General features: G+C 41.3%; 1 protein-coding gene across 3 annotated transcripts in view; it reads left to right on the top strand.

The window, feature by feature from the left end:
* Window positions 1-12,500, top strand: part of LOC147023494 (interferon regulatory factor 8-like) — an 87,387-nt gene that overhangs the window by 43,892 nt on the left and 30,995 nt on the right. The gene's annotated exons all lie outside the window — the stretch shown is intronic.

Raw genomic sequence — 12,500 nt, 5'->3', positions numbered from 1 at the left:
TGAATTAAACCAGTAAATTATTTTTGTGGTCAACGTCGACCAAAAGGTCAACATAGACACAAGGTCAACAACTAAGATGGTATTTCTAAAATCCTCAATTTTCATCCAATTGAATTGAAATTAGAAGAGGATTTATATTTCAGGTCACTGAATTCAACATCGGCCAAAGGTCAACAACTTAGGTGACATTTCTAAAATCCTCAATTTTTATCTGATTGACATGAAATTTGAAGATTTTCATATCAGGTCATTGATTTCAACCACCAATTATTTTTGAGGTCCACAAAGGCCAAAAGGTCAACATAGGCTGGATTTCTAAAATTATCAATTTTCATCTGATTGACTTGAAATTGGAAGAGGATTTATATTTCAGGTCACTGAATTCGACGAGGCCATTATTTTTGAGGTCAACATCGACCAAAAGGTCAACATAGGCCAATGGTCAACAACTTAGGTGGGATTTCTAAAATCCTCAATTTTCATCAGGTTTACTTGAAATTTGAAGAGGATTTATATTTCAGGTCACTGAATTCAACCAGCCAATTATTATTATTGAGGTCAACATTGACCAAAAGATCAATGTAGTCTCAAGGTTAACAACTGAGGTGGTATTTCTGAAATCCTAAATTTTCATTCAATTGACTTGGAATTTGAAGAGGATTTATATATTTCAGGTCACTGAATTCAACCAGCCAATTATTTTTGAGGTCAACATGGACCAAAAGATCAATGTAGTCCCAAGGTTAACAAACTAAGGAGGCATTTCTAAAATCCTCAATTTTTGTCTCATTGACTTGACATTTGAAGAGGATTTGCAAATCAGGTCACTGAATTCAACCATCAATTATTTTCAAGATCAACAAAGGGCAAAAGGACAACATAGCCCGGATTTCTAAAATTGTCAATTTTCATCCGATTGACTTGAAATTTGAAGAGGAGTTGCATATTTGGTCATTGAATTCAACCACCAATTATTTTTGAGGTCAAATTTGTTTTATGGACTTTGCAATTATCGTGCTTTGCACGACATCTTGTTTTGTTTGTTTAGTTATTTTGTTTTGAGTGAAGTTGATCTGAAAGTGAGACAAACTTCAAGGGAATGAATAAACAGTAAAAGAGGAGGTGAGGAAACACTGAAACTAGGATATAAGATGGCTGTTTTAGGAAGGGTTAATAAAGGTAATAAAGATCATGGGAAAAACTTTGAGATGGTGAGTGATGATGGGACACTGCTAGCTTGAAGCCCAAGAGGGAAGAATGACACACAACCTCTGCAGCATTTTTATTAAAAAAAATTGTATACCTTGTCGAGGCTCATGTGAGAGCTAACACACAACGCACAGCAAAGGGGGCATGAGACAAGAGGGGCGGGAGTGGGAAGGACAAAACAGTGGAGGAACAGAGACATTAGGAGATCTGTGGAAGGGAGAGGGATGGGGTGGGGAACATGGGGAATACAAGATGGACATTACAGGAACTTTCAGGAAGGAAAGCAGGGAATTTGAAGGAGGTGGGCTTGGGTTGATTATCGGGGGTAGAAAAGATCGAGGATTTGGATGGGGGATGATAAGAGGTGGTGGTGAACAGCTGTTTTGAAGGCCTGGAGGGAAGAGTGGGATTGAATAGAGTGAGGGAGTTTATTGAATAGAGTGATAGAGTGAGGGAGTTTGAATAGAGCGGGGAAAAAGTGGAATGAAAGAGTGAAGGTGAGCAGTGATTCGTGATTTTGGTAGTTTTACCAGAAGGGGGTTGTTGGCGGACCTTGAGCTCCCTGCGGAAATATGGTGGGGACAAATCGCAGAGAGAGTGGGTGGGGGGGGTGGTGGCGAGGCTGGAGAGGAGACGGTAGAAGACAGAAAGACCACTGACATGCCTGCGGTGAGAGAGTGAGAGGCCCAAAGACTCAGCCTCATTGCGGGAGATGCCAATGATCCGAAATGCCTTGGTTTCCACAGCGTGAAGCCAAGAAAGGTGGGAGGCAGAAGCACCAGCCCAGAGGGGAGAGCAGTACTCCATCAGGCTGCGGACGAAAGCTTTGTAAGTGGTCAGGAGCTCAGATGGGCCGAGGAAGGACTTTGCACGACGGAGGATTCCCAGTCGGTGACTGGCTTTGGAGGCGAGGTTTGAAATGTGGCTTTCCCAGGAAAGGTCATGGCAGATAGTGAGACCCAGAAGCTTGAAAGAAAGGACTTCTTCCAGAGGATTGTTGAGAAAGTGTATGGGGGGGGGGGTTCTAAACGGTCCTTTCAAAGAGACAGAGTGAGAATGTGAGATTTGTTTGGATTGAAAGACATGTTCCACGTGTTGGACCAGTTTGTGATTGTATCCAGATCTGCAGTGAGCAAAGAAGCTGCTGCTTGCCAGTCTGAGGGATGACAGATGGTACGGCAGAGGGGTGGAGTCATCAGCAAAGAGATATAGAGGATTTTCCAGAGAGTTGGAGAGATCATTGATGAAAACCAGAAAAAGAACAGGGCCCAGAACGCTACCTTGAGGAACTCCAGCCTGGACAAGAAGAGGGGATGAAAGAACTCCATTTAGGGCCACACGTTGACTGCGACAGGAGAGGAAGTCTGCGAGCCATGAGTGGAGATGGCCTTGGATACCATAGGAAGAGAGTTTGGTGAGCAGGGCAGGGTGCCAGACCGTGTCAAAAGCACGTGATATGTCCAGGGATACGCCTTGGATTTCATGTCTGGCATTGAGGACCTCCATCCATTGTTGGGAGAGCAGAAGCAGCATATCCAGGGTAGAGTGACCTGGTCTGAAACCAACTTGATGATCGGATATCAAGCCATTGATTGGAGAAGTGTGAGCAATATTGGAGAAGGGGTAGTCGAAAAACAGACCACCGACCTATGATGGTTCCATAAACAGCAGAAGCAAGGAAGAAAAGAGTTGAGGTGCACAGTCAGCCTGGATTTGGGAAGTTTAAACAGGAGAGGGTTACTGGAATGCATCACACCCTGGAGTAGATATGGATGGTCAGAGGACTGAAAGAGCAGAGCGTGCAATATTGGAGAAGGGGTAGTTGAAAAACAGACCACCGACCTATGATGAGAAAGCAGCACACATTGTGCTTTTGCCTCATCATGGGATATTCTATAAATGTTAAAATAATCTAGGAGAGGTTACATTCCACAGAATCTAGGAGAGACATGTGATGCTGGGTAGGGGCATCAGCCCAAAGCAGAAGGCATAGCACTCCTGAGCTATGGGAAAAGGCATTGTAGACTATGAAGGTCAGTTCAGGTATGAGAGGATGCACCGGAGCAGCACGTTGCTGGATCAACTTTCCACCGGTACTCCCGGGGCCTCCGTCTGGCCATCCCCCAGGTATGTGTCGAGTACATCCCCATCTTCTTGAGATGCCGATCAACCTGTTGCAACCACGAGGCACATGGTCGGCCCGTTGGCCTCCTCCACTCACAATGCTCCCTCACTGAGAGAATCTGGTGAGCAGGATCAGTGTCAGCAAAACAAGCCACATGTCCATTCAGCCGCAGCTGATGCTCACAGGCTATCCAGGTAACAAATCTCATCTGAGTCTCTCAGAAACTGCTCGTTGGAGATAAAGCCCGAACAGCGAAAGCCAAGGATTTTCCGAAGAGACCTTGTACCAAAGGAGTTAAGTTTCTGTCTCAGATCTCTGGCTAGAGTTCAAGTCTCACTTCCGTAGAGCAAGGCTGGAAGCAGCAACGACCTAAAAACTTGGACTTTTGTCCTGCACAGGTACGAACAGCACCACACACATGGTCCATTGAATCCATGACTCCCCATGCCTGACCCAGATGTCTTTGACCTCTGGCTCACAGCCAGCGGAGACAAGATTATCACTACCAAGGTAAGTGAATCTCTCTGTGACTTCATCATCCTCACCACAATTGGGTACAGACAAGACAGCAGCATCCAAGATGTCAATGAATGCCTGGATCTTAATTTTGATCCAGGAAAGCCGGAATCCCAGCGGCTCCAACTCCTCATGCAGCGCCTCGAGGGCCCCCAAAAGGATATCCAGAGTCTCTGCAAAGATGACTGTATCATCTGCGAAATCAAGGTCAGAGATCTTCACACTCCCAAACAATACACCACAACTTGATCTCTCCGACAGCCTCCCCAGAATCCAGTCTATATAAGCGCTGAAAAGTGTGGGGGCCAGTATACAACTTGAAATAAGTCAGAGATGGAACCATCACACCTCACAGCACTCTCATTACCAGAGATCATTCAGACATCAGGTTGATCAATTTTGGTGGCACCCCACGAAGACTGAGAATCCTACAGAGATCATCCCGATTAACCAAGTCAAACGCTTTACAGAGATCAACATTAGCTGCAAGCAGCCCCTGCCAAAACTCTTGTCTGCGTTTGTTGAGGACCCGAAGAGCAAGGATACGGTCAATCATCATCCTCTGGTATAAAGCCTGACTGCTCTGGACACTGGTGCTTAAGCAAATGGTGGCAAACCCTTTCAAGAATTATCCACGCAAACACCTTGCCTGCCACTGAGAGCAGCGTCACCCCCTCAGTGGTGGTTGCAGTCCTGGCGATCACCCTTCCCTTTCCAGAGAGGGACAACAAAGCCCCTCTTCCAGTAAGTTGAGATTCGGCCTGTTCCCACCAGCACATAAATGCATGCAAGAACACGTGTACAGCATTTCCACCAGCCATGAGAAGTTCAGCATGGATGCCACAGATCACAGGAGGTTTACCCCATTTCAACCGGTTCACCGAGGCCCATGTTTCCACAAACAAAGTATTCACACCCCTCGACTTTGTCAAATTTTGTTGCGCTACAGCCTGAATTTAAAATTGATTAAAGCTATGTGTTTTGTCACCTATCTACATAAAATACCCCATAATCACAAAGTAAAAACATGTTTTTAGAAATCTTTCCAAATTTATTTAAAAAATGAAATGTAGAAATGTCTAATTCGTAGAAGTAATCAGCCCCCTGAGTCAATATTTTGTAGAATGGCTTTTCGCAGTGATTACAGCTTCGAGTCTTCTTGGGTATATCTGTATCAGCTTTGCACATCTGGATTTGGGGATTTTTCTCCCATTCTTCCTTGCAGATTTGCTCAAGCTCTGTCAAGTTTGATGGGGAGCATTGGTAAATAGCAATCTTCAAGACTTTCACAGATTCTTCATGGGATTCAAGTCTGGCCTTTGAATGGGCTACTCAACGACTTTCACATTCTTGTTCTGAACCATTCCAGTGTTGCTTTGGTTGTGTGCTTGGGGTCATTGTCATGTTGGAACATACATCAAAGGTCTTTTGCACTCTCAAGCAGGTTCTCCTCAAGGATTTGCCTGGATTTGGCTATATTCATTGTTCTCTCTCCTTACAAGTCTGCCAGTCCTTGCCACTGTAAAGCATCCCCATAGCATGATGCTGCCACCACCATGCTTCACGGTAGGGATGGTGTTAGATGAGTGATAAAATGTGCTTGGTTTCCACCAAAGGTATCACTTTGCATTCAAGCCAAATAGTTAAATGCTCGTCTTATCAGACCACAGAATATTTTGCCTCATGCTCTTAGACCAAGGTCACCTCCCTGACCAAGGCCCTTCTTGCCCGGTTGCTTAGTTTGGTCGAACGGCCAGCTCCAGGAAGAGTCTGGGTAGTTCCATATTCTTTCCCTTTCCTTATGAACTCACTGTGCTCTTGGGAGCTTTCAACACTCTAGAAATTGTTTTAGACTCTTCCCCAGATATATGCCTCCTCACAATTATGTGTCAGTCTCAGAATTCTATGGACAGTTACTTGGACTTCATGGTGGAGTTTCTGCTCCAATATGCACTGTCAACTGTGGTACTTACATCGAAAGGTGTGTTTCCTTCTAAGTCATGTCCAATCAATTGAAATGGCCGCAGATGGACTCCAATCAAGTTGTAAAGATATCGCAAGGATGATCAATGGAAAGTGGATGCACTTGAGCTCAATTTGGAGTCTCATAGAAAAACAGTTGAATATTCATTGTCGTATAGGCTCTGGGGGGGAGGGGGTGGTGTTTGTGTACATGACTCTTTTAGAGCGTCACCCTATTTTTTTTTGTTCTATATGCCAAGACCTTCAAAAAAGGTTTGGGTAACACCTCCAGATCAAGTACGTTTTCTCTGTAGGGTCCATCTTGGATTCGCAGTTGGCTACCAGCAAACCATAATTGAACCAAAATGCCCGTATTGGGTTTAGATGGAATAAATCATTATTAAGCATCCATAAATTATTAATTTTGATATACTTCAATTACTTATGCATTGCTTAACATATTTTAGCATCATTTGTTCTTTTAAAACTTGGTTCACAGTAGAAAATGACCATATTTTACTTAATTTTAGTCAAAAATATCTTTCAACTTTAAAGTAGCTCAAAGTTTGATGATCTCTGAATGACTTAATATTGTAAGTAGAGCTATAAAATTTGGCCAAAAATTTCATTATCAACTTCTCTGAGCAATTCAATTTTTATATTATCACAATGGGGCTATGTGTGATGACCATAGAGCTCATTGTAAACCAAAGTCACCCCTACCCCCAAATGGCCACTTTTACGGCATTTCATCAAATGATATCTCCTCGACATAATGGCATGGGAAGTTGATTTTTTTGTACTAAATATAGGTTATTGACCCCAAGCAATTCATTGATAAAATTTTTGTAGTTTTTGTAGTTGATCTACTGAGCATAATTCCAAAATTGCTGCCAAAATATTGAAAAAAGCTCATTGTAAACCAAAGTCACCCCTGCCCCCAAATGCCCACTTTTACGGTATTTCATCAAATGATGATATCCACTCAACTAAATGGCATGGGAAGTTGATTTTTGATACTACATGTATATATAGGTTTTTGACAACAAGAAATTCATTGGTTACATTTTTGGAGTTTTTGGAGTTGATCTACTTATTAATAATTCCAAAATTGCTGCCAAAATATTGAAAATTCGGAATCCAGAACAATATTCAATATCAAACTCTAACTTAATATCCTTCCCACTCCCTATTGCTTATCTATTAAAACAAGTCAAAAGCAATATTAATTTAAGAATTTTAATGTTTACACATTGAAATAAGTTCTGGTTTTTGCACAACCATTAATACAGTGGTGCACATACATCAATACTATTAGTTACATACACATTGCTGCCAAATAGCTCAATATGTTCCTGACTTGTTTATATATTTTCTTGAATTATCACTCATCCAGCATTCAAGATAACTTGTTCTCAATGCTACATTACATATGCTACATACCGCAAGTACTATTATTATTACACACACTACATAATTTACGACATACATACATGTACCTGGATAGTTTTCTAGAAAGCTACAGTAAACACATTGCATTCTAATACTAGTTACATGTACATTGTACATTACTACAAACTAGCTCAAAAGTCCAGGTAAAATTGTTCTAATGTGTTGTTGATACATTTTCTTGAATTATCACTCATCCAACATTCAAGATTTATAACATGTTCGAAGTGCTACACTACCTACGCTACATACTGCTAGAACCAATATTGCTACATACACTACATAATACACATAAATTATTCTTTGATATTTCATTGACAACTTTTGACCATTATATTTACTTAACATCAAAGGTGATCCATTAAAATCTTACCTTTTGTTTGCAGCATTGTTTTCTCTTCTTTTTCTTGAAAATTCAGTTGCCAAGAGGAAGTGACATCATAGTTTACCTCACTTAGGTATCCCCCAAAATGACATCATAGACTTTCATATCCCTGTAATTTACTTTAAAATGGTCTGAGGGCTTAGGTATGTATTTTACACTAATAGGAAATCACACATGGGGAATCATTTGGTCACCTGATATTTGACCTTGAGTGAAGGATTCAAGGTCAAATAGACCCTCAACAGTGTTCCCTTTGTATAAAAAAATGTCCTTATCTTTCTTTAAAAAAATGGTCTGATGGCTCAGTTACATATATGTAATTATGAATGAATATGAATAAATGAATACTAAATGGGATGAATAAATGGGAAATAACATATGGAATATTTTGGTTACATGGTGATTGGCCTCGAACAATGGGGTCAAGGTCAAATGGACCCAAACAGCATTGTCATCACAGTATTACCTTTATCGAGGAAAAGCCCATATCATTCTAAACATGGTGTGATGGCTGGAAATAAAATATGGAAATCTTTTGGTACTTGACCTTGCCCCGGTATGTGGTTGTGCCCCAAGTTTCCCTACATCTAATTAAGATGAGTGTGTCTCTGTAGGGTTGAAGCATATGCACATCACTGTTTTAGACCATTAATTAAAGCCTAAATGTTAAATCATGTCTACTTTTCATTATTTTGGCAGTCATTTTGAGGAAAATCTTGGGATTATGCTAATTAGATCAGCTAAAAAAATACAAAAATGTTACCAATGAATTCCTTGGAGTCAATAACCTATATTTAGTATAAAAAATATCAACTTTCCATGGCATTTAATTAAGGAGATATCATCATTTGATGAAATACCGCAAAAGTGGCCATTTGGGGGTAGGGGTGACTGGTTTATAATGAGCTCTGTGGTCATCACATAGCCCCATTGTGAGAATATGAAAATCGAATTGCTCAGAGAACTTAATAATGAAACTTTTGGCCAAATTTTATAGCTCTACTTACAATATTAAGTCATTCAGAGACCATCAAACTTTGAGCTACTTTCAAGTTGAAAGCTATTTTTGACTAAAATTACGTAAAATATGGTCATTTTCTACTGTGAACCAAGTTTTAAGAGAATAAATCATGCTAAAATGTGTTAAGCAATGCATAAGTAATTGAAGTAAATCAAAATTAATAATTTATGGATGCTTAATAATGAATTATTCCATCGAAACCCAATACGGGCATTTTGGTTCAATTATGGTTTGCTGGTAGCCAACTGCGAATCCAAGATGGACCCGACAGAGAAAACGTACTTGATCTGGAGGTGTTACCCAAACTTTTTTTGAAGGTCTTGGCATATAGAACAAAAAAAAAATATGGTGACGCTCTAAAAGAGTCATGTACACAAACACCCACCCCCCCCCCCCCCAGAGCCAGGAGTATTGACTCAAGACATTTCAGCTTTTCATTTTTAATTAATTTGTAAAAATTGCTAAAATAAAAATTCTCCTTTGTCATTATGGGTTATTATGTGTAGATCGGTGAAAACAAACCTGGTGTTGGCGCAGTGGTTATGGCAGCGGCTTGGGATCCAAAAGGTCCTGAGTTCAAGCCCCGTTGGGCCACTGAATTAAAACACCAGGGGGTTGACTCAGCCTGTCATCCTTCCGAGGTTGGCGAAATGAGTACTAGTGTACTGGGCCGGTGTATACCCCGGTTAAAATAGGTGTACCAGATCCCTGTGTCGTAAGAGGCGACCAGGGTTGCGTCAGGAAGGGCATCCGGCGTAAAACATGTGCCAAATCACTATGCGGATCATACGGATGATCCGCTGTGGCAACCCCTAACGGGAGCAGCCGAAAGAAGAAGATGTGTAGATCGGTGAAAAAAATCTCAATTTAATCCAATTTTAAATTCAGGCTGTAACACAACAAAATGTGAAAGAGTTAAGAGGTTTGACTACTTTCTGAAGGCACTGTAGGTGGGTTTGGCTGATGATCCTTCTGAAGTGAAATAAAAGGTTGAGACTAAGATTTTTCCAGGATTGAAGGATATGCTCCATTTTCAAACCAGTTTCTGATCATTTCCAGGTCAATTGAGAGAAATGCAGCTGCTGTCTGCCGAGCAGAGGGTTGGGGGGTACTGTATGACGCAATGTGGAGTCATCTACAAAAGGGAACAGAGGCTTTTCCAGAGCATCAGAGAGGTCATTTGTGTAGATGAGGTACAAAATTTGGCCTTAAAACACTGCTTTGGGATACTCCAACCTCCACTGGGAGAGGGAAGGAGAGGATTCCATTCATGGTTGACTGCATGAGTGGAAGACATGTTGACTGCATGACTGGAAGAAGTCACAAATCCAGGGATCAATGTGGCCTTCTTTGCCACAGGCAGAGATTTTCACAAGCAAATCAGAATGCCAGAGATATGTCCAGGGAGACGGTCCTAACCTCTTGTTTGAGTTTGAGGACCTCCAACCATTTCTGAGAGCAGAGCAAAAGCATCTCTTGAGTGACTCACCAGGATGGAATACAAACTGATTGTTAGAGATCAGACTTTGAAAAAAGAAAAGACTTGACATCAGAAGCAATGATGGATTGCATGACATTGGTTGTAATTTGAAACAAACTCACTGGCCTGTATTTGGTAGCATTTAGTTTTTCACTTTTCTTGTGGACCAGAATAATGTTTGCTGACTTCCATAGAAAGCGGAGGTGTGCTAAAGGAGGACAGGCTGAATATGGCAGAGAGAACGGAAGCAAGAGTGGATTTGAGAATTGATGCCATCTGGGCTGGTCACGGAGGCAGGGTCAAGGCCACACAGAACTTTCTCTACCTTCTCTGGTATGTTTTTATAACAAAAGATAAGTGGCTATATATTCTATATGTGCCTGAGGATTTGAGATCAACCCTTTTGAAAGAGTAGGCAATCTCCATTGGCGGTCTTAAGAGATCCATAAAGGCACTGCTGCGGTTAATTAGACAGATTGAGCTGCCTGGCAATCCACCATCTTTACCAATGACTGCTCTCCCACTCGTATCTCTTCATCTACGGTCATAAATAGTGCCTGGGACTCATTTCTCAACATCTGTCTTTCTCTCTTTGGACTTCATGGGCATGAAAAAAAACTCTCTTTCTCTCTTTCTCTCTCACCTTCACACTCCCAGCAATTCTGCCCAACATCTGATCCCTGGTGCAATGATTAAATGTGATGATGTAGTTGCCAGAAAGCAACTTATCCTTTCCTTTCCTCTTGGAGAGCCAACCCTGCACTCTCGACACAAAGCTCACAGCCATTGTGTTTCCATCATTACACATGCCAGAATTCAACAACAAACCCACCTGTAGTCCAAACTCGCAGGTCTTTCACCATCCACAAAAGCTTAGTGGAAGTTGGTCAAGTCTATCTCTGGAACATGCTCCTCATTTTTTCCTTCAATGGGACATGATAATCTGGATGAATACTGCTCATGCCATGAAGGTTCAAGCCAAGGAAGACCAACTTCGCTTTTGTGGAAAAGACCAAGATCCCTAAACCCTGTCTTGCTGTACCCATGCTTCATCTCCACAGCAAAAACATCCAACATGTGAACCTCTATCCTGCCAATGCAGAAAATATGTGAACCTATTGATTTCACTGCTGCTGTTTCTGATGGCATCAGTTCCCTCATTCCAAAAAAATACGTTTGTCTGCCTTGTCATCTCTTGCTTCTGTGCTATTTTACAGGTCATTTATCTGAGAGCTGTCTGCCTGATTAAATCTACTTTTGAGCAAAATAAAAAATTGCACAGCTTCATGAGACTTGTAAGAAAATTTAGTTTAGACTTGTGGAGGAGCTTAAAGAAAAGTTAACATGTTGGGGAAAGTGATTTATCAGTTAAAAGTTGTATTTCAAGAAATGGGAAAAACCTTCTTTTCAAAATCAGCAGATGTGGTCTGTGAGAGCATCAACCTTGTTACCCTTATTGGGAAATGGTGCGATTTTCACCACCTTTACAAACAAATTGAACATGGCCCATGAATAAGGTTTTTTTTTTTTTTGGAGGAGAAGAGACAAATGTTTTATCAACTCAATGAAGCAGATTTAAGGACCCGAAGTGTCAAGGCCAGTTAAGAATGTCTTGGCATTTAAAAAAAAAAGAGATAGTGGCCGTTGTTGTGTGGCAGGATAGTTTGCTCAAAGTTAATAACCAGGCTGGCAGGATAGCCAAGATGTATGCGCACTCACCTCTGAGTTTTATTACGTTGGTTTGAATCTCCGGCCCGGCTATAAACTGTCATTCCTGTGTTTCGCAGGCAGAGCAATTCATCAATGTTTGTGCCATCCATCGGATGGACCTTAAACTGGGTGTTTCATCTGCTATCATTATTTGGTGGATGTTAAGGATCCCACAGTATCCTTCGTGAAAAAATGTTATGTTTGGTTGTTATTGCTTTTATTTGAATTGATGACGTGTTAGTTTGGATAGTTTGCATTGTTGTAAGTGAGTGGGCGTGGTTACTTGATGGCACGAAGTGAGACACCATGTTGGATAAGCATGTACAAGCAATGGAATAAACATCTTCTGGAGCTCACTTAACTGAAATTGTTGGCATTGGTTTTTTTACACCATAACACTGTCTGCTGGCATTAGTTGGTGGATGTTGAAGATTCCACAGTGCCCTTTGTGAAGAGTCGGTGAACGATTGCCGGCATCCTGAACAAATTCCTAATTCCTGCTTTGATCACCTACAAGGGGCACTACATCAGAGGCACAGCTGTACAGCCAGGAAATGATGCCACCTATAGCCATGTGCAACTTATGAAAGAAGTTTACAGCTGCATTTCCTTATCTTCATCGTCAAACACCATTTATTATTCT

This window comes from Eptatretus burgeri, chromosome 7 (genome assembly GCF_056783735.1).
Source record: "Eptatretus burgeri isolate ZD-2024b chromosome 7, Ebu_testis_v1, whole genome shotgun sequence".
Taxonomy (NCBI): Eukaryota; Metazoa; Chordata; class Myxini; order Myxiniformes; family Myxinidae; genus Eptatretus; species Eptatretus burgeri.
This window is presented reverse-complemented; position numbering and strand designations above follow the sequence as displayed.